This window comes from Ochotona princeps, chromosome 31 (assembly GCF_030435755.1).
Source record: "Ochotona princeps isolate mOchPri1 chromosome 31, mOchPri1.hap1, whole genome shotgun sequence".
In the NCBI taxonomy this organism is placed as follows: Eukaryota; Metazoa; Chordata; class Mammalia; order Lagomorpha; family Ochotonidae; genus Ochotona; species Ochotona princeps.
The window spans coordinates 4,878,286-4,901,337 of record NC_080862.1 but is presented as its reverse complement, the minus strand read 5'-3'; the positions used below and the strand labels follow the sequence as shown (position 1 = coordinate 4,901,337).

Genomic DNA, 23,052 nt, shown 5'->3' with positions numbered 1-23,052 from the left:
CTTGCGCTTGTCGCTCCCCTTTATTTTGGACTGAGAAAAGTTGAGAACATTCTCCCTGAAGGAGGAGACCTGTGTGGACGGGGGCAGAGAGACACCTACTCTCCAATAGGTCTTATTCCCAGGGCTTGCCCTCTTGCTTCCCAAGTTGCTCACCTCCATCCTTGCTCTCCAAACCTAAAAGCTCAGCTCTGTAGAGCTCACAGGGGACTCCAAATCCACTCCACCAAGCAGAGACCAACGAGAAATCCCAGCGTCAACTACCAACCCAAGTGTACCTGACCCAAGTGCCTTGAAGAACAACCCCTTGCCACAGTACCATTACAGAACGGTGCACAGGTATGTTGGAAGCCAGTGACTTTGGTTGTTGCTATCCATTCACTGCTCCAGACTACACACAAGCCAGGTCCAGCGAACACACTCTCTGTCACTGGCAATGTGCCTTGTCTGGCTCGGGGGCAGGAAACTGTGATTCTGTCTGGACACTGGCCCTCTGGCTTCCAACCAGCCAAAGTCAGCAGCCAGAAGTGCTAGATCCACCTGTCCGGATAAAGCAAGACCAGACACTGTGCTGTTGTCTTCTGTGTCAGAAACTGCCACCACTTCGGAACAAAGACGACCACCAATGGTACTAACCCACCAACTTTTCCTACCCCATCCAACATCTTTTCAATACTTCTTCCCCAAAGCACCAAAGTAACTCCTAGACTGATTCTGACTTTACTATTCTGGGCCCAACATCTTCTTTAAAACCAAGAGAATTTTTCAAGTAAAATCCAAAGATGCCTTATTGTATTTGCATTCCAAATAAACAACAATTAACAGTAAAAGCCCATTCCATGGCAATATTTGAGACACCCTTATCCTTAAAGTCAAGATCGTAATCGCCTTATCTGGAAGTTGGACCTCGTTCAGCTTCCTGCTTTGTTCCCACTAAATCTCACATCTAAAAGTCAAAATCCTTGTGCTAAAAAAGAAAGGGTTGGAGATGCTTGGCCAGAGCTGGGGTCACGCTCACCCTACGGCAGGCCAGTGACATGGACTTGACCTAAGCCGCGTGGGTTGAAATGGGAAGAAGGGCACCTCCCCGAAGGAAAAGCAGGTATCGCTCCCCGGAGACAGGGAATGGATGATGCTCAGCAGCCAAAAACAACAGATGTGCACTCGAATTGAAGTGGGTGCCCCGAGGAAGAGGAGCATATGTTCTGGTGGGGGGTGATGGGCCCGTGGACCAGCTGAGCGAGAAAAAGAGGAAGCCTCCACCGACTCCTTCTCACCCTTCCAAGTTTGTGTTTTACCCACACACAGTTGCCAGATTGCATGAAAGAAGCAACAGCTGCGGGGACTGACAGTTTACAGTTGTGATAAATCGCATTAGTAAAGTATTTCAATTAAAGTGATAGCTAACAAAAGGAAAAAAAAAAAAAAAGAAGTCATCTCTGAACAAATAAATTAGTCCTTCAATTTGGGGAGCTTTCCAGCAGAGGAGTTCCGTCCGTGCATCCGGGCTCTCTCCCATTATGTCGCTTTTCTTTCTTTCAGGGGACTGGGAGAGGGGACCTTTAACCGGCTGAACATAATCCCTAACTAGGCCTGTGTGTCACTCCCTCTGGGGCTCGTCTTAGCCGTGACATTTGCTAGGACCTCCCCCTATTGTGGTGTCAGCAGAGTGGGCATTCAAGAGCTTCCTGTGGGGTCTGCCTGCCCCGCCCCCATCAGCAGGGTGGCCAGGCCCCACCGGGCTGTGTCCTCTTTCCCAAGCCAATACATCCACATCTGTAACATTTAAAAAAGGGAATTCAGGGGGTGTCTTCCTGCAGAGTCTTTCCCCTGGTTTAGAAAGTCATTCACTTGTGCCAAATGAATGGGCTAGGGAAATCACTCCCAGGGTCGGGGCCAGCCCTGCCCCCAGACCACAGGAGCCCACGGTACAATAATGGACTCCAGGCTTTCCCCAGCCTTCCCACCCCACCCCCTTGCTCCCAAACAAATCACAGCCTTCCCATCCCGCCCCCTTGCTCCCAACGCCCCACTTGGATTCACAGTGGGTCCTCTATCCAGCCAGTGACTAATTAGGTGACTGCTTGCCTTTATGGTGGCCACTGGGAGGGGGATGAAATGACATGGCTCCTATTGTTGGAAAAATAAATTACATCCTTTGTTGTATGAGATCTTATCTTTCCCCTCCTAATGTATTTTTTAAAAAATAATAATAAAAATAAGGCAAATTAGCAGCTCGGTTCATTTTCCCAGCATTCACTCCTTAGCAGACGCAATGCCCTGGAATGTGCCTTAGTGGCTGCATGGTCAGTGCAATTGTTCGGAGCTGTTTGTGCCAACAATGAGAGGAGCTGGCTGTCTCCCAAAGGACTGGTGGCCCTGGTCTCCCTTAGCCTAAGGTGCTGGCTTCTGGCTGCCTCCAGGCTGGGCTTCTCAGAAGACATACACCGCCATCTAGTGGGAATGATGGCCAAGTGCAACAGCTTCACTTCCCAGCGTTTGCTTAAGATCCAGCAGCAGAAGCAATGATGGTTCTATTAAGTTCCTAAGCATAGGTTGAATCCTTTGTGTCTGTGGGAGAGAGGAGATGTTTGCACTGGTGACCATAATGAAAGGCAGCCTAGTGTTCACAGAATGCCTGGTTTGTGGGTAGCACTCCTTGCCTTTCAGGTCACAGTTGTTGGCACTGTCTGAAAAAGAGGCTAGTCAGTTCCCCAGCTCCAGGGAACTAGAGTGGCCATCTCAGCATCCCCTGTGACACCCTTCCCACCCACAGCAAGTCCGATTCCCAAGAACACATGGCAGGTGCCCTCAAGCACTGGCCTGCTTTATCCAGGGCCTCCTCCTCATGCCATCAGATGCACAACCAAATCGCCAACTACTGCCAGTCTGGGTGCTAAGGAGTACATTTGTGTGTCTCCTCCTTCCCCGAGCACACTCATCTCTGTCCGCTTTGCAATGGCAACCACGGCGTTCTCGACGTTTTGTATAAAGAAAGGAGAGCCAATAAATCTAGGACAATGTTGGCCAGTGGATCTGTACCAGGGGGTGATTTTGCACTCCCCTCCCCCTAAAAACCACCTTAGTAAACACTTTGGAATAATACGTCATAGCATTATACAACTCAGGAGGCTGCTAAATACCCTAGGATGCACAGCACAGCCCCCTCCTGAAAAAGAGCCAGCATGCCAGCACGGTGTTGAGTAAACCCGTGTGGGGTGGTGGAGGCTGCCCTCCAGCGTCCTTCCATGAGCCACACTGCAGGGAGTAGGGCTACTCCCAAGCCAGTGTTTACCTCCTTGGCTTCTTTCAGACTCTTCCCTTTTAAACATAATTTAGCTGTCTCCCTTCTTCTTCTCCCTCCCCCACTCCGAGCTGCAGGGGAGAAAAAGGGTTGGGAAGGGGAGGGAGGTGGCACAGGAGAGCGGATTAGAAGCCTGACCGTTTCTCCTGGACGTGGTCCCCACATTCCTCTCTCAGAGGTGCTTTGCGACCAAGCAGGGTACAATTAAAAGCACAATAATTTGCTTGTTATTCAAGTCAGGCATTAGTCCCGGTAATGGCGCGCCTGGTGGAGAGATGGATTCCCTTGTTAGGAGCTAAGCACGGGATTAGCTGAATTCTCCATGGAGAAATCTTGATTTGTTCAAGGTCTTTCATGTTTTCTACAGAGAAGGGATTATGTCGTCTTAAAGAGGGGCCTTGCTTAAAAAGCTACAAAGTATAAGGAAAGGATTTAGGGCAGAGGGGCCTGTGGTTAAGTAGCTGAGGGGTACAGGGAATTTTAGAGCGAAGGATTATTTAAAGCCATAAAGTTCAAAAAAATAATTGGTTTAGCACTACTGGGTCAACGCCGGAGAGCGTGCTGCAAAGGCAGTTAAGCATGAGCTAATATTCATTTTACTTTGGCTAATGATTGCAGGAGTCCTGGAGAGGCAGGCGGAAGACGGCCCTCCCCCTTCGAATCAGGAAGCACCTTGTTTGGGGTTTCTCTGCCTTTGCAGGCACACTTCCTCACTGGGATGCCCAGAACAGCAGGGCTCTTCTCTCAAAGCAGCCAGCCCTGCCAGCCCTGCCAGCCCTGCCAGCCCAGCCACCTCACAGGAGGCACTTGGAGTGTCAACCCTGCGGATGCCAGCTGCCAGCAGGTGCTGCTGAAGGGTATTTCCTGCTTGTACTGCCTGTACCACCTCCTATGCCGCAGTCTGGGATAGAGGCACTGCAGTTGTCACAGCAGGGAAGGAGCCACTGGAGGGCTCCTGCTAAATACCCAGCAGGGTACAGGACCTTAAGCGACACCAATGCCAAAATGAAGAAACCCTGATGCAGGCAGAGAAATGGAGGTCTAGCCAGAGGCCATGTTCTTTCCTTGGATAGAAGAGCTTTTCAGAATCCTTCCTTCCCCAAATCCGCAACTGGTGAGAAAACAACCAACCGAATTTGACGCTGACTGCCAGCCTTTTCTGCCCCTTCTCAACACCGGAGATTTTTACAATTCAGTAAGAGAAGCTAGCCACGGTGGGCTCCTGGTGTCGCAGTCAACACGCCACTTGCAGTGTCCGCATCCCGTGTGGAACTGCCTGGGCTTGAGTCTTGATTCCCCTTCTGACTCCAATTAACACACACACTACGGGGCTGCTCCCACGGATGAGATGGACTGAGTCCCAAGCTCCTGTCTGCAGCCTGGCCCAGTCCAGCATGTGGGGAGCGAACGGATAAATCAGAGATGGCTTCCTCTCTAAACAAAAACAAAAATTCCAAGACAAGGGAGACCTGCTTTTGGGATGGCAAAAGTTGGTGGTACCTACCTATTCCTTCTGTGAGTGACCACCCTGCAGGGAGAACGCCAGCTTTGCTGCCATTCCCCTGGATTCCAAATGAGTGTTCCCCGTGCATGAACAAGCAAACTCACTTAGGGTCCTGCAGCTCCAAAGGCCCTAAGAGCCCACAGGGTAAGGCCCTGGACACGAGCTTCTGTGCACCTGACTAAAATCACAAGGTGGAATCAAGGCTCTTCCCAGACATAACCATCGGCCCCCTGGGAGATCCAGTCACCTCCAGGTCGCGAGGACAGAGTTTTTGTTGAGGTCTTTATCCACAGCAATCTCTAAGACCAAATACAGCGCCTGGCTCCCACCAGACGCTTAACCACATGGCGAGCGACTGAGTAAACGAACCAGGCCAGCCTGGCTTTAGATGCTGTGGGTTCCAGTCCCCTGGCAGTTGGCTTACAGGCAGCCAGATAGTAAATCAGCCCTACGGTGTGACAGACGGAAGTATTTAATGAACTTCCCAGGATTGTTTTTTTTTTTTTTTTTCTTAATCGTGGTAAACACAAAAGTTGGGGCAGGTGTCATGGCACAGCAGTAAAAGTACCACATCCACAGCGGGACAGTGGGTTGTGATTCTCAACTCAGCTTTGCATGCAGCTTCCTGCACATGCGCCCCCAGGAGACGGAAGGGAATGCTTTGCTCATGTGGCCACCTAGGTGGGTACCCCGACAGGGCTCCAGGCTCCCAAGGAATCTGAAGAGGCCTGGCTGAAATAAGCAGAGGGCTATGTAGAGTCGTTCTCCACTGCCGTGGCTTGTCCCTCGTCCTACGCACACCCTTCTATCTCCCAGTATCCTCTGAGTTGACATGTATGGGGTCAAGTTGAAAAAAAAAAGTTTCCCGTGCTCTCTAAGATGATACTGACAGTGCCTCCAACATCAAGAAGCCCTCCCACGTTGGAAGAGATGGCTTGACCAATTTGGACAGAAGAGCAATTTTAAATCCTTGATTAGAGAAATCCTTATCAAACATGCTGAGGTTGAAATTCAAATCTCCATAAGCTGGACTCACTAACCTTCACTGTGCCTTTAAGATACAGGCATTTGGGGAAAGGAGTGCCACTTCTCTTCCTACTCAGAAAATCATTATCCTCCTTGATTGTTAAGTTCTGCTTATTTGAAAAGCAGTGTGTCAGAGAGGGAGAAACGGAGGAAGATCTTTCTTCTGTTGATTTATTCCCACATGTGCATAACAGCCAGGGAGGAGCCAGGCTGAAGCCAGGGAACAAGAATTCTGCCTGGTGACTCCCGCCCTCCACGTGTCGCCCCACATGGTGGAGTCGTCCTTCAGGGACCACCCTTGCTCCTTCCGGGGCCCAGCACAGCCACGGGCTGATGCTCAGAGATCCCTTTCCAGCTCAGTAAGTCTTTGCTTGATCACCTCATCTAGACTCTTAATTTCCTAAGACTTTTAGAGAACAGAGTTGATCGGCATCTCCATTTTCCACTAGGGCTGGCATGTCACAAAAATCACCAACTTTTTTCCTACGTATCGTGTAGTTTATGAGGTAACACACCCCTGAGGGGGGGCAGGGGGGCAGGGACTCCAGCACTGTGCCTTTAAGTAGCTGGAAGACTGAGCAAGGAACTTTAACCTCTCGGACCCTTTATCTCCCACTCTCACAGGAGCTGGCTCACATCAGTGTGACCTAACACATGCTGTGTGCACCACTATGGCAATTAAGCAGTTGTGCAACAAGATCAGCACTTTAGGTTAATATCCAAGAAAAACGCCATTCCTGATTTATGATGGTTCAACGTAGCACTTACATTTGGTGCAAATTGTGTTTTGAAATTCAATCTTTTTCCCCAACCTAAGGAACAGGAGTAGTACGATCTACCTTCTGTCCTGACCCTGGACAACGGCACCAACACAGCTCCGGGTCAGCGACCCCGCTGCAGTGACATGAGCAGGGTTCCACAGAGCACCGTATTGTCTGTGCCGTGTGGATAGTGGGTGTGGTGCTTTCACAGCCTATCATGTCTACAAAATGCCCCACGGATGTAAATGAGGTATTCAACGCTTTGTTCTAAAATAGGCTTTGTGTTAAAATGATTTTGCCCAGTCGCAGACTGATGGAAATGTCCTGCGCATGCTTAATGCAGGCTAAGCTATGCTGTTTGGCAGGTGAAGTCTGATAAATGGATGTTGTAACTATGATATTTTCAACTTACGGTGAGTTTCTTAGGGCCTATGTCATTGTAAACTGAAAAAGGGTTGCATAAATAGTCCATCAGCCCATGAGCTCACGGATGCAGATGCTATAAGCAAGGTTAAAATGGGCACCACCTTGGTGTTCCATCACACACACACACACACACTCTGCAAACATGCTGTGGCTGCTTCTGCCCTTAAGTACCCGCCCCTCCCTTCCACCTGTGAGGAAGAATGACAGCACACCTAAAATGGACTGCTGAGCTGCCCCGTGCACTGCTGAGCAGTCCTTAGCCACACGTCAAAGCATCGCTTCCACCGAGGAGCGACAACGGTGAAACAGGAAGAAAATAAATAAATATATTATATATAAATAACCAGCAGACTGCTCCCCGCTGCTTACCAGTCTTACATAATCTATGTTGGCCTCATTAAGGCCAAAGTGTCTAGTTGGAGAGGGGAAATTGGCAGCAGATTTTCTTCTATAAATAAATGAATCTTCATACAAAGGACATAGGTTTAAATTTACATGTGAGTGCATGAACACATACATGTCACTTTATGGCTATGTTTCAGGATAGATTCCAGATTTACAGCTTACAGACTTAAGCTAAGTCTACGGGAAAATATCACCCATTGGAGACTCTGGGCAGCAACAACCTCCGTCCCCACCTCTCTCTGTGTGGAATTTCTACTTTGCAGTGGCAATAATAAAAGAAAAAAACAGGACAAGTGGGATAATACTCATACCAGTGCATGAATAGTTCTCAGCACAAACTGGGTCTCTCAATAGATGGAAAGCATCCAAGCTACATAAGACCCAAGCCAAGGATTGAGGAGCCAGCTCAGGCTCGGCATACATAGGCACAGAATCATGATATTCTCCAGGCTTAGTTATTCGTGCACAGTCTATACAGGTTACACTACTTGTGTGCTGCAAGCGATCCTGTTCACTTTCTCATTGATGTATTCCATCATGTGTGTATCAAGCACTGGAGTTATGGCTAAAGATGCTAGAGTCTAGGTATACACTAGGAAGATACATGAAACATTTGAAATTCAAATGCTGATGAAGCGTAGATTTATCTACACAGTGACGGGGGAAACTACCGCCGTGGGCTAAGTGCTGTGGGCACATTGATTGAAGCCACCACATGCAACCTTGGCAACTTTGGCTTCAAGGATGAAGTTCAAGATTCAATTTGAGGTCCAAGAACAGATGGGATGGTAAATCATGGGTATAGAAACCAAGGAGCCTTCCAACTGGGCCAGGAAAGGACTGGGTATCATGTTTTTGGAGACATGGAAAAGACTGGAGCATCATTTTCAGATTGGAAAGTAGAAAATGAGAACACTGTAAGCGAAGTTCAGGAGATGGGTTTTAAAGACCTTAACTATCCAGATAAAGCTTTTAAGCTTTGTTCTAGAGCAACGCCCTACTCCTGAAGGACTTACTCCATGTGTAGTGGTACATACATTTGGCTTTAAGAAATTAATTGCTTTAAATTAAAAAAAAAATCGCACAGGAGGCAATTGGCTTAGTGGTTAAGTGCTTGGATCCCTGCCACCAATGTGAAACCTGAATTGAGATCCTGGCTCCCAGCTCTGGCTGTTGCAGGCATTTTAAAACCTATAAATGGACACTCCCTTTGCCTTTCAAGTAAATAAATTTTTACCAAACTTAATTGTGCCAGAATGAAGCAGAAGCAGGGCTGTTGTTTCCGGGACTATGAGAAAAGGTAAAACGCCTGGGTATGCAGGAGTATTGGAGTCTATTCAAGCTACCCTAACAGAATGCTACTGACTCGGTGGGTTAAACCCCAGAAACAGAGTTTCTCACAGTCCTGAGGGTACAGTCGATGATTGAGGTAGATCGCGTAGGGAAAGCTAATACCTCTTCCTCTTCTTATAAAGATACCGTCCTACAGTAACAGGGCCCCATTCTTATGTCTTTGTTTAACTGGAATGACCTTCTTAAATGTTTTCTACCTAAGTAGAGTCACATTGGAGGGCAGGCTTCTGACTCCAAGTTGGGGGTTGGGGAAAGCATGCAATTGAGTCCATTAACAAGCGGTATATAATTTTGAACTAAAATATTTGCAGTGTAAATGCAAAAGAAGGAATAGAGACCCTGGAAGGAGAAACAGAAAATATTTACTAACGACAGACAGTGAGCAATGAGGATGCTAACCCTACTGACACAAAGGGGTAGAGAAATGGAGACATCTCCAAGAGCAAAGCAGCCCCCCTTGTCCTTCACAAGGCTTAAGGTACCATTATCTACCCCACCGGCCTGCGGGGTGATGGACGCACACAGTCCAATGGAAGAACAGCCCATGCTTTTATTATATCAGAATTGTTAGTACCAAGTATAAAGAGATTTTAGGGTTCTACATAGGACTGTAACTACGGAAAATGGGATGAAATTAAATGAGGGAGATTTAGGCTTCAGCAATAAAAGACTATAATATTGAGCTCTGCTGGACAGCATAATAGTCAGTTTCTCAAAGAAGTAAGAGCTGCCACATTCATTCAGTGACCCAAAGTCAGTTTCAGAATTGCACAGACGCGTGCTCAGCGAAGCAGTGTCAAAGCCTTGAAGCCCATCCTTTCTCATCTCATAGCTCAGGCCCCAGAGTCAATGTCATATGGCAAAACATCCCAGCTGCCTTGTAGTTCCAGAAGCTTTTCACTGTTAAACAGGAAGCCACTTCAACGTGAAACCTGAAGAGAAATGCTGCTCTACCTGTGAGAAGGGTTACATCCTGATAAACTTATAAATTACAAACACTGTGTGTGAAAACGGCGTGCGAGAGGCAGGCATTTGACACAGCAAAAAGCATTTGCTTGGCAGTTGGATTTCAGTCCCAACTATCAGTTCCAATCTCTTACTAATGTGCACCCTGGAAGTCAATAAATGAGGGTGCAAGTCCCTGACACCCACATGAAGGAGACCCAGACCAAGTTCTAGGCTTCTGGCATCAGCCTTGCCCAGTCATGGCTGCTACAGGGATTTGGTGAGTGAGCCAGAAGACAGAAGATGTCTCTAATAATTCAATAAATGATGTTTAAAATACATATAATATACCAAACTTCCAAACAGCATAACATGGAGTATCAGATATTTAACTGCCACTATACAACATCAAAGAGGATCTGACTGTATATTGCTAGCTTGGAAAATGACTGAGGCTCCTACTATAAAAGTTCAATTTCTGCAAAATTCTTATCATTTTCATATCATCATAAGGTTGTAAAGTCGGGCACATCAGTGTATGCCCCCAGGAGAGACTGGCAAGCGAGTAGAGATGTGAGCCAGAAACAGGGAAGACTCTGAACAAGGGCTTCCGGTCAGGCACATCACATAGGATCCTTTTCTCCTGATCTTCTAGGGGAATCCTAGAGTTTGAGCTTCACCTCAAAGATGGAGCAAAAGAACCGGGCTTCTGTACGCCTTTCTCCAAACGTCACTGGCTATACCAAAGTGCTTTAAAGGCCCTTTAGTATGTGAGCGCTGAGACAAACACCAACGGCCCAAGCACAGTTTTCCCGCAAGGAACCCCAGGCACCCTCTGTGGTCATTCAGAGTACATCGAAGCCAATGGGTACACAGAGGTTAAGAAATCCAAGGAGATTTGGATGGGCACCGACAATATCTATCCCACGTTCCCTAATTCCATTATCCAGCTAACAAGTACACCAAAGAAATCGTCACGGCTGGGTGTACACAAGGACTTAGCTGTAAGCATGCTTGTTGCCTGGCTGCTTAGCATGGATGTGGCACTGAGGTTGTTTGCTTTCAAGCCATGAAAGCAGCAACTCAGACTGGGTTCAGTGATAAAGGGAATCTGTTGGCTCACGGACTGAAGAATTGAGTGGTTTGCTTTTCCATTACTTCTTCCCAAAATAATATCCTGCAGTTTATGATCCCAAACTTCATTATATCTTCTTTTATTTTTTTAAAGATTTTTTTTATTGCAAAGTCAGACGTACAGAGTCAAACAGACAGAGAGGAAGATCTTCCATCCGCTGATTCACTTCCCAAGCGGCCGCAACGGCCAGAGCTGAGCCAATCCCAAGTCAGGAGCCAGGAGCCTCTTCTGGGTCTCCCATGGGAGATGCAGGGTCCCAAGGCTTTGGGCCGTTCTCGACTGCTTTCCCAGACCACAGGGAGGAAGCTGGATGGGAAGCGGGGCTGCCGGGATTAGACCTGCTGCCAATATGGGATCCTGACACGTTCAAGGCGAGAAATTTAGCTGCTAGGCTACTGCGCTGGGCCCTCATTATATCTTGTAGAGTTTCACTTTTTGAAGAACTAAAAAGATAGATGTGAGGGTTGGAGGAGAGGCAGTGAAGAACAATTGTTCATGTCTCCATCTTTCCTGTCTGTCCCCTACACAACTGGCCCTCTGGTTTGACTTCCCAGGACCCACTCGACACCACACCTACACTTTTCCCACTCCTTTGCAAAGGCTCCTTCTTCTGTCTTCTCCCTGTACCTTGCATACCTGCTAAGCCAAGTTCAAATATCAAAGACAATTCCCTGTGATCTTTCTTCCCCTTAGTTGCTATTGCTTCCGTCTTCTTGCAACACATTCTCAGTGCAGGGTAGGCCTGTGACTGGTCTTTTGCCTTCTTCTCGCCAGCTCTTATGCATCAAATGGAATGAGAAAAGGACAGACTCAAGGGTTAAAATCCAGTTTCCTCAATACAACTCGATATCAATCTTCACTACGACAGAGCCAGCCCCAGTGACCTGATAGTCATTGAAGAACTCATCAATAAATCATTTGAAAACCTCCACTGCTTCTAGAAGGGGACAAAAGGTCGTAGCCTTGGGCTTCAACAGTGACCTGTTAACACAAGCTCTTGAGCAGCGTAGATTGGGAAACGCTGCTGAGAAAAATCATGCCTAGCCTGGATTTCTTTGTGGAGAGGCTGGTACGAAAACAAGGGCTCCAGTGTTGCAGTAATATTGATTTTCCGGAACACTTCATTTCAGTCCATGCCAGCTTTTGTCCATTAAGCAGTAACCAGTGCTGAGCATGGCAGACAAAAATTCTGAGAACCCAACATTACTGCACGTTCATCAGAAAATCTCAAATTCAATTTAGTTGCTCTGTGAACAGGGATCAAACACTGAAAACAAGCCGAATACCCAACAATACGAGAACAGGCAACTTAAAAATGTACAGACACTTCCTCTGCCCTCTTGCAGCAGGCCTGGTGTTTTCCCATTCCCAGCAGAAGCCAGCCTGCAGAACCCATCCCCTACCTCACACCGTAACAGCTCTGGTGGTTATGCGCAGAAATGCAGCCCATCCCTTTATGGTACTGCGTTGATGCAATGATTGGTTTAGAAAACAGAGATTTTGCCTGATGATTCGTGAAGGTTTCTGTCTGGAAAATCTGATCCTATGAACTGAAGGTTCAAAGGTCACATGACAAGGCCCTGATGCCCAATGTGATGGTGGAGATGGGGCCACTGGGAGGCAGTTAGTTTACATGGAGTCCTCAGGCTGGAGACTTTCTGTGATTAATGCCCTTATAGGAAGCGAGAACACAGGTAACTCCCCCTGTTTTCTCTCCCCCTCCCTCAGTCTCCTCTTCCATCTTTCCCACACCCCTGAAAAGTGTCAAGAAGAAGACATGTGAGGACACACATTTGTCTCCTTCTGCCACCCATGGACCTTCTGCAACTCTCACCCGGCCAGAGAGCATCCATGCTGGTGCCCTGGTCTTAGCTTTCATCCCAGCTGCAAGAACTACATTTCTGCTGTGTGAGCCACCATGGCGTTTCTCATGGTAGCCCAATCTAACCACCACATCCCATAGGTAGGAATGGAACCAGAAACGGCAACAGTCATTTTCACATCCTAAATAAAATCAATCCGTGGCTGGAGATTGCTGGAGAAGTGAAGAGCACCAAGACATTGCAATGATGTTCTAACGATCCCACACCCAATCCCACTTTTAGTCTGGATGCCTTTCACAAGCCAACAAAGCCTCCTGCCTTGTGGAAGCGCTATGTTCACAAAGATAATGTATGAAAGAGAATAAACAACAATATTGACTTTTCAGAGCAAGGAGATCAGTGGATTTTCTTTGACTTCACAAGAGAAACCTCAATAAGAGCTTACAAAGGGTCAGGCATATGCATTGTATCATTTAATCCCCATTTTATAGAAAGGACACTGTAAGAACAGTTCTGATGTTACCTGTTCCAGTAATAAAAACTTGTACAGCAACTGAAGTGCTGTGCAAAAGACTACTTTATTTGCTCCTGAAAACCATCCCCTTATAGAATGTAACAAAACAAAGATGGCTGGTATAAAAGAATCGCTTTCTACAAAACATGAAGGGCAAATGCACAATCTCTCAACCAAACAAGTTTAGCCAGGAGAGAGAGCTCCAAGTAAATCCAACATAGATTAACTATCATTTCATCTTACCATCAATTACAGTAGCATCAATGTGGCTCATGCATGAGATGACCACAACATTGGGGTACAATGAGGAATCAGTAAGTGTGTGTTGAGATTCACGAAGAATCATGCAGTCAATCCTTTGCAATGTATCTCATTCCTCTGATAGGATTTATTCGAAGGCTTCTTTTGCAAGTTTCAGTTTGAATACTCCAGCATGGAAATGCTAACAATTATATCAAACAACCCAGATTCAATGGCCATCTCGTCACTCTATCTCTGACCTTTTGTAACATGTCAATTAGCTTCCATTTCATTGCAGACCCTTACCTACTCTATTAACCCTGGTGGGATTACATCACCCCATCTCCCAATTGGGTTTGGGCAATGAAGAGAGGTGAATGCAGTCAGCATGCTCATTCCTCTGCCTCCCCTGACGAAGGGTGGCCCAAGGCTGACTGGCTTAGCATCAGTCTCCTACACAGCCCTCCCTGCTTCCAGACTCCCGGAGCAATCATCTACACTACCCTTCCTGTTCTGCATGTGGTGGTCATAGACTCCCCATAGACCCTCACTGTTCCTAGTCCTAAGAACTACACAGCTCCTGTCAAGTCTGCTCTGCACCTGTGAGCAGCTCCTTTTCTCAGTTCACTACAAATTATCCAACCTCACTAAAAGATTTGAGTTTTGCTGATAACTGGAGATAGAGAAACATGGTGATGACATCTGCCAATCAAAACAAGTTGTGCAGTTGGAGGAGAGGCGTCCCATGTTAACATAGAGGCAAGGTATTAAGCCTTACAGCAGACATTTCTTAATATTTTCATAGAAATCAAAAATAAGGGAAAAGCTTTTTCTAAGCCACCACCGAGTATAAAGGTCATCGTGGTGTCTTCTCTCTCCATCACCTCTAGGCTTTTGAATCTCAGTTTCCCCTCCCTAGAAGCAAAGTGGAAAATAAAGGAGAGAGGGAACAGATGGGGCATGAAGGGTGGAGAGAAAACAGCTGTGATTTCCATTCTACCTTGTAGGTTCAAAGACGGAGACATTTGGTTGGGTAAAAGCAGAAGCTTGGGAACAGTAGGGCAGTGAAATCTTCAAGACAGGGACAAATGAGAAGGATCTAGCCGTGGGGAGAAGCAGTATAGGACACGTAAAACCGTGCCCGTGTCGGAACATGTGCCACCAGCTAAGGGAACTTCCACATGGAGATGTGCTATTACAAAACCAGGATCAAACTCTATGGCTTTTCCACAGTGTAACTGCCCAAAGTGTCACATGTTGTGAACCCCAACTGCAAGTTCACGGGCTGCTACTGCTGCCCTGAGGCCTTAACCACTAAGACCTTACATGCCCATTATAGTATGCTGGAATACTAGCTAGAGGACACACCATGCAATAATTTCTCAAGCTAACACCCTATAAATGTGGATTCTATCAGAACACATCTACAAACTTTTTTTTAATCAATTCTTCATTTATTTGAATGGCAGAAAGAGAGGTAGACACAAAGATCTTCCACCCACTGGCTCAGTCTCCAAAGGTAACATGTCGATGGGGAACTGGGGAACTCAACCCAGGTTTTTCATGTGGGTGGGAGAGACCCTACTACTTGAACCATCACCTGCGTACTCCCCAAACATACACCACTAGGAAGTTGAAATCATGGCCAGATCTAGGACTCAAACCCCAGGCGCCTAGACGGTGCACAGACACACCCAAGGGACATACTAACTGCAATGCCAAATGCCCAGACTAGATTCGACCTTTCAGAGAGTTCTCTGTGCGAGTGTTCCTTCAGCATGCCTCCAAGTCATCAAAAAGCACAAAATCCTCTCAGAACAGGAAGTAGGGAAAGAGGGCTACTAGAAAGCTGGGGTGTGTGTGCGTCTGTAACTTGAACTGTTTGCCAACCTAAAAATCTAGATCTTCAACTTATTCTGAAAAAAAAAAATCACAAAGCCAGACAACACTGCACCCAGATTCCTCAACAACTAACACAATGACCAAGCCTTGCCCTGTAAAGCAAGCCTGAACTCTCCACTTGCCACAGGCTTCCCCACCCGCCTTAACTCACTGCTGCTACGTGTTGGCTTCTGAAACTGTCAAAACAGGCCACACCTAAAAACTCAGAGAATGGGTTCTTCACCCTCCACCTCAGCTGTTGGTTGACAGGGAATATGTTTTAAATTTATTTTATTTTTACCGCAAAGTCAGATATATAGAGAGGAGGAGAAACAGAAGATCTTCCTTCCAATGGTTCACTCCCCAAGCAGCTGCAACGGCTGGAGCTGAGCCAAACCGAAGCAGGCGAATTTCTTTCTCTCTCTCTCTCTCTCCCTCTCTCTCTCTCTCTCTCCCTCTCTCTCACGGCCTTTGCAATAGAATTCAGTTTAAAAAAAAAAAAAAACAGAAAAATCTGAATTCTTCATTGCTATTATAAAAGTGACTTATTTCCTCAAGAGATACCAAGTCCCACTTGAGTAACAAGAACACGGTGTTTTTCATTTTCTTCCCCCCATGACAAACTTTTGTCTTACATGAGGTCCAGCAGGCTCCACAGACCTATTCAGACCTTTCTTGTATCTTATTTGAACACAGAAAGAAGTTACACACGGCGCGTAGCAAGTCAGAGGATCATATGTTAACAAGATGCCACTCTCAAAGGCCCATCCCAAAGATAAATGCATTGATGGTCACAGGCTCTTGGAGCTCCCAAGATGAAAGCCGGGCAGCACATATGGTCCTGTGAACAACTCCTGCGGTTTGCATTGTTCCTTGTACCTACAACCATAAAAGCAGCATGATCCAACTCATTTGTCCATGTAGGGAAACCAAACCCTGGGTCTTCCAGAAAATAGAATAAAATCTTTGTGCATCCTTGCTTAAGTCCAAATCCACACCACCTTGCAATTAGTCTATTCCAAAAGGCAAGTGTGCAGGCAGAAAGAAATCATTCTGTGCCGAGCGGGCACGGTCAAGACCGCCGCTCACTCCTGGCACCCGTGTCTTCCTGCCTGCCTCTGCCCACCCAGGGTATCCCTCAAAGCTCCATCGCAACTTTTGAAATTATCCAGTGTCCTCAACTCCTGGCAGAAAAGAGCAAAAGAGGAGGAGAGGCTATGTGGTAAAAATAGTGTTGAAACAAAAACGCAAACCGATCAACTCAAGTGCAGTGCAGAGCCCGGGCCACCACGGAGTCTTAAAGCAGAGCCTCTGTGTTTGGATCTTACACAAGCACAGATGGTCTTCCATGAGCAGGTCTCAGAGCAGTGGGCAGTGCTACCATACCATATGTGCAGACCACAACCACGGGGCTGATTTATGTGAGCGAGCTCAAGGTGTTTTGTTTTTTTCTTTGTATTTCATCTCCTTGTTATTTCAAGAGAAATGTAAGGGTAGATTTATTTCACTATTACAAAGAGGCTTCCTAGAGTTTGTTTAAAGCTGATAGTTTCCTGTAGGGTGAAGCAGAGTTGGTTCTTACAAAAATTTGATCTGCCTTGCTGCAGACTAGAAGGTTCCTCAGGCCCTAGGCAGGGCAGGGTCTAGGACCTGAGCCTTGCTGCAGCAGCCAGCAGGGACAGAGCCTAGGACTGGGGCCTGAGCTGTGCAGGCAGGGCTTATCCAGGAGTGTTGCTACCTAGGTTCCCTCCATGTCCCAAAAGCCAGTCACCTGAGCCATCCAGATCCCGCTGCCGGCCTTTGCAGCAGCAGGTGACCCATGCTTCCATGTTCATGTGGCACCAGGTGCCTCAGGGGGCTCAACCTCAGGGAACACAGCCCATGGGTGTGCACCCTAACCTCAGCACACGTGTCCTGTGTTGGACTACCTCCTTTGAAAATTCTTATGCAAAGAGAAGAATATACCCAGGTGTCCACAAAATGTAAGTCTTCCTACTCCAGTGAACTGCCTGAAGACCTCAAAGACCTTTTCAAAAGACAAGAAACCAAGAGATTTTCAAAGTACTGAAGACCATGTGGGGGAACCATCTTTCGGCACCGACTGGAAATTACCAGCTCATGAAAGAGGCAGTTCCAAACCCAGAATAGGCAAGTATTAACTGAAGTGCTTCCAGAAGATATGATGAATCTGCATCCTTCAACAACTCCTAAGATTAAGTGGCAAGGTACCAGTGCAATGGCATAGCACACTAACCTTCCACCTGTGAAGTCAACACCCCATTTGGGCACCAGTTATATCCCAACTGCTCTACTTACAACCCAACTCTCTACTTATTGCCTGGGAAAGCAGTGGAGGAGGGCTCAAGTTGTTGGGCCCATGCACCCATGTGTATAACCTGGAAAGAAAACTCTGGGCTGCCTCTATGTCACGCGGCATCACCCTTGCCTGTAGCTGAAGGCAGCCAATATGTTCTGACAGTCCCACTTCCTCTTAAACTTCACCTGTCCTCCTGATACAAGGTTATTTGGAGAGGTTCGTAGAAAAAAAAAATGCAATAAAAAAAAACTTATGAAATCATGCATGAGGCATCTTGACAAAGTTAATAAGAAATGCATATGAAAAAGTTACGCAGATTTCAAAACTGTTACAGTGAAATCAGTTTGTCTTTTAGCTCCATTTCCCCAGAACTTTTTCAAGTACCCTCAAACATTTCCAAAACGCATTCATCATCAAATCTACTTCCTCTAACCAGTAAACACAACCCAGGTGAAGACATTCTGACACTGAACTGGGGGGGTCAAGTGTGAGTGGCTGACAGCTATTCCAAAACTAGTTGGTAATTTAAAAAAACTGTTGGTAATAAGTATTATTTCCCGGGCCCAGTGCGGTAGCCTAGTAGCTAAAGTCCTTATCTGCCATTCACCCCGGGATCCCATATGGGTGCCAGTTCTAATCCCAATGATTGTAGTTTTACTTAACGAGTGCCAACAAGCAGTGCTGTTCTTGGATTTGTGGTTTTGTGCATATGCAATTTTAATTAAAAATTGTATTACAAAAGTTATTAGAAAATGTTGAGATGTTACAGGGAACTTCTGTTTAACTGTGACCTTTTGGTCACCATTTCAAACCTACCTTGTTTACATAACAAATACCATACAAGGCAAAAGATGGTCCTTAAAGCCTGGGTATCCTGAAGCATTTACAAGTGCAGTTTGGAGGGTGGAAGCTGCAGGACTTCTGTGGCTTAAACAGATGAACGAGCCGGCAAGCATGGATCACAGCCGACCACCACTTACCGGTACAAAACAAAGCTAGAGCTGGGGCCTACCTGGAAGGGCTGGAACCCAGTACCTGCTAGTAAGTTAGACCCAGGAGGGAGGTGGGTTGTGAGCCCTGTTGGGGCGACTGCAGGGGTTCCCCTGCTGGGTCACTGCACCCTACTGGTGAACATGAGAGCTGGGACTGACAGCAGAACAAGCTGGGCAGGGCCACAATACCTGCATGTTGGCCTACATGTGAAAGGGGTTTGGAGTAGAGCCAGGCTGGGCTAACCGACTGTACCCACTTGCATGTATGAGCCAGAGTAAGTGCAGGCTGGTTAGGCTTTGCCATATCATAAGCTGACAAGTGCTGCAACTGGGAGCAAGTATTGTCAAGCTAAAATGCAGAACCACCTGACAAGTTCAAGAACCAGGGCTGGGAGTGGGCCTCTTAGGGAAACTGTGGGCCATCTTCTGCTTTTACATTAACAGAGGAAACACACAAACCAGCCTCACCAGTCAGTTTAACCTGCTTTGCCTCCACACCAGCCCCACGCTAGCTGTTTTGGGGCTTCTCCTCAACAGGCAACCATGGGCATGTGAGTGAACTGTATCACATGGAGGAAAAGATCTTCAGAGGGCTTCAGGGAATCATTAAAACGAGGAACAGAGCAAATCAAGAAGGAAAATCATTTTGAAAAGAGACAGCATAAAAGAAATGCTATCATTTCGCCTCCTAACATTCCCGTGTTGAAACCTATCCCCCAAGGTGCAGAATGCAGAGAGAGCATTTTGGGGACCCCTAGGTCCTGAAAGGCAGGAGTCCTGACGAACGCAATGATGGTCCTTGAGCAGGGTTCAGCAGGGGGAGGCACTGGCCCCTTTCACCAGGTAAAGGCAGGGCACCAAGGCTTCCGACCAGGAAACCACCCTCACCGAAGAACTCCCTGGCACCCAGGACCAAGAGCTATCACTGCAGATGTTTGTAAGCCACCCCTTTCTGGACTTTTCTTTTTTACAGCAACCCAAATGGCCCAAGACATAAGGGATGAGAATACACAGTTGCTTAAGAGGTTGTTTGCCTGAGAGGGTAACACAAATGGTACAAAGAAACCAGTAAGGAAGACTGAAAACCTGCCCTTGGATAGTCTGGCCAGGAGTCTTTGGTAACACTGACCAAGACAAGGTCAAGAACACATACCACAGTTATCTCCAGGGGACAGAGCATGCTTACTGGCCAGGAGAATGAACTCAGCTAAGCAATTCTTGACAGCAGTTACTTCTCAGAAATAAAGGCGGGATGGAAGGAAGCCCTTGGTAAGAGGGACTGATCTGAAATGAGGGGGAGATCTTGCCACCAACCTAAGAGTTTAAAGCAGGTGTGTGTCACCAACACAGGACGTTCAGGCCTCTCCCAAGAACAAGGCAAGGCTCCCACTGAAGAATGAGATTCAGTGAGGTCGTCTGAGAGGAAGGTCAGGCATTCCACTAGGGAGTTCATGTCTCTGCCAACCGTCATAGGACACTGGAAAGAGATCAGAAAGCCACAGAAGGCTGACCAGATAGCACTGGGCATGTAGCTCCAATAAACCTGGGAGGAGATGAAGAAGTTACTCTTGTTTGGGGGCTTGCGGGGGGGGACAGGGGAAAAAAACAGTTGGAAGGTCCAGAAAGTAGGAACTCAGATAACTGTGCAGTAGGTCAGGTGAGCGGGAGAAGAGAAATGCAAAAGAATGTTGACAAGGGATTCGTGATGGGGCATCCAGTGGGACGAGGGAGGCTTCGTGACGGTACATTGGCGGCATCCGATCAGCAGAGTCTGCTCCTTCCCAGTCTCCGCGACTAGGAAATGACACACAGGTGTTTCCAGGGCAGATCTCGGACCCTGGCAGTCTCTACTCCTGGTCTTTGGATATTCACTCTTGGAGACCTGAACTGTTGCCTTCTGACAAGTTCAACCCACCGCAGGCATCAAACACACTGCCTGGGATGCCTGCATCCAACATCGGCTGGCCAGCTCAACTTTGAGCTCTTCTGTTGCCAAGCCAGCCCTCTGCTGGTGCACCTGGGAAGCCAGAAGCAAGTGCTGGCGGATCCAGTACTTGAATCCCTGCCCTTCACCTAGGCTTTGGCCTGGTCCAGCCCTGGCTGTTGTGCCCAGTTGGGGCAGGAACCAACAAGTCACAGATCTTATTTTCTCATCTCCTCCTTCTGGTGAGGAGGGCCACTCAGAGAGGGAGGGACCAGCTAAGCCACGCACACAGCAGCCTGCCCCAAGCAGCAGGCCAGTCAGCAAACCCTACCAGGGGCCTACCTTCAGACCTGCTGAGCTCCCCAGAGCGACCTGCTCCATGCCTCGCAGGGTGGCTCAGTCCTGCCCAAATTCCATCCCACAGAATAGTGACAGCAAAGGATATGAAGTGAGTTTCAAGAGAATTGGCACTTACAGGAATAAGCTGTCAGGGGCCAAGGTCCTGCGTGGGAATGGGCTGCCAAAGCTGGTGGCAACACAGCCCTGACTGTGTTACAAATGTACAGGAGAACATTATTATGAAAGGCTGGGAGAAACCTACTCAGGCTCAAATCATTGCTAATCATTCCTGGCTGTTCTTGGTCGGGGTTGGGTGGGGGGAGAGACTATAAGAGGGAAAATGATTCGCCAGCAGTCACCTGGCTGCCACTGTGATGCCTGGTGACACATAATTAGAAAACAAATGACAGATTAGTTCAATAATATTCATTAGCAACTAATGAAACTGACAGTGTTTCCTATTGAAAACAGGCCGGGCTGTTAGTTGATTTTAAGCAAATTATGCCCCCACGTCCTCCTCCCACCCCTCCCCCATCCGAGAAGCTGCTGTAAGGTGGGGAGGGGAACCCTAAGAGGGACATCAGACAAGGTACGAGTGGAGTGAAGGTTGGAGCAGCAAAGAGCAGAGGAGACAGTGGGAGAAGGTCTTGGGGGCTCAGAGGAGGGGACAGAAAAGGGGCAAGCCTTCCTTTCAGCAGCCTGTAGCCATCTCACCCCTGTCAGAAACAAATTTCTATTTGCCTCGAGAAGGAAATGGTTAACGGGGAGGGGGGGAAAACAAGTGCTGGCTTTCAGGCATTGTTGTTTTTTTTCCAAAAAAAAAAAAATCTACTAAGTCGGAATTTTAACGATATGCAGAAATCATAGCTGTCTTGCTGCATCGCTGTAGGACTGACCCCCCTTGACAGTTCTTAAATTATTCAGCTATCAAGGGCCTGCTAAACATTAAATTAAGCATCCTCTCTCCCCTGTCCTAAACCATTAAGTTATGCAAATGCACAGATAATGGGGCATATGACAGCTGCAGGCATTAATCACACAGCTCGGTCTCTGGGCTGTTGTTACACAGGAGTTGCATCTGCCAACAGACCGAACAGCCACAATTAGATCTCACTTAATGGAATGAGGAGACGCTACCTGGCCCCTCAAGCGCAGTGAGGTTGTAGACCCAAGAGTGAATAAGGCGCTCGGGAGCCAGCACTGCCCCCACTCTCCCGCCCTCCTCTCCCTTTTTTTAATACCTGTTCCTCCAACTGAAATGAAAAATTACCTGTCATTGTTATCATTTACAAACAAAACCTGTCAGAAGACAAACCTGCTGTTTACAACGAATGTTTCTGTTGTTCCCTGGGAAGGCTCTTGGGGGAGTTTCCAATCATTTGTTTTTTGAACTAATTCTCTGTCTTGGAGGGAAGGCTCAGGGCTGAGAAACAAGCAGATTTCCCATCGAAGAGACACGAAGAGACACGGTCGGACTCGCCCGAAGCCCTCCCTCCAACTGTGGAAAAGCTGCCAGCTTACCTGCTCTGCTCCCGCCAAAACCCGAGTGGCAAAGGCCAGTCTCCCTCTCTCTGAAGGTCACGGCCACTGTCTAACTAAGGCCCTGGACGCAGAGGCGAGCTGGAACGTTTGCAGCCCCACACCGCAAGGCGTCGTCCACCTGGTACCGCCCACCTGCCGAGGATGCACGCTGCACATCCGGACGGGGGGCGCATGCTCGGACCCCGGCCCGCTGTGCTGACCAATGGGCGTCCGGCCACCCTGCTCGGAGGAGGAACAAGGTGGGAGAGCGACCTTCCCGCCAAGCCCTCCTGCCTTACGCGACACAGAACGAATCGCGACACACGCGACTCCTAGGGCTCTTTCGGGCGAACCTTTCCACCAAGGTACCGTTTTCGTTTGTTTTTCGTTTTGTTTTGTTTTTTTTTTTTTCCTTTTTCTGTAGTACACAGGCAATTCTTGGGCCCACTGAAGTGGGCCATTCCTCACGTGCAGGGCAGCCCGCCCTCACAGGCGAAGGTTGATTCCCTGCCTGCTAAATAGTTGGTATTTGCACACACAGACCAGCCACAGTTTAGTAGTTCTGCCTCTGTGGGAGACAAGAGAACCTGGGTTTAAAATTAATAAATTTATTTTCCTCATTACTATCAGCTTCAAGGGAAATGT

At 47.6% G+C, this 23,052-nt stretch overlaps 1 long non-coding RNA gene across 1 annotated transcript in view; it reads right to left on the bottom strand.

Moving 5' to 3' along the window:
• Window positions 1-22,507, bottom strand: part of LOC131478377 (uncharacterized) — a 56,866-nt gene extending 34,359 nt beyond the window's left edge. The window contains exons 1-2 of the long non-coding RNA XR_009244440.1: window positions 22,408-22,507; window positions 21,023-21,090 (exon numbers count right to left, since the gene is read on the bottom strand). This is a non-coding gene — a long non-coding RNA (uncharacterized LOC131478377). The remainder of the gene's footprint in view (window positions 1-21,022; window positions 21,091-22,407) is intronic.
• Window positions 22,508-23,052: the final 545 nt, after the last annotated feature.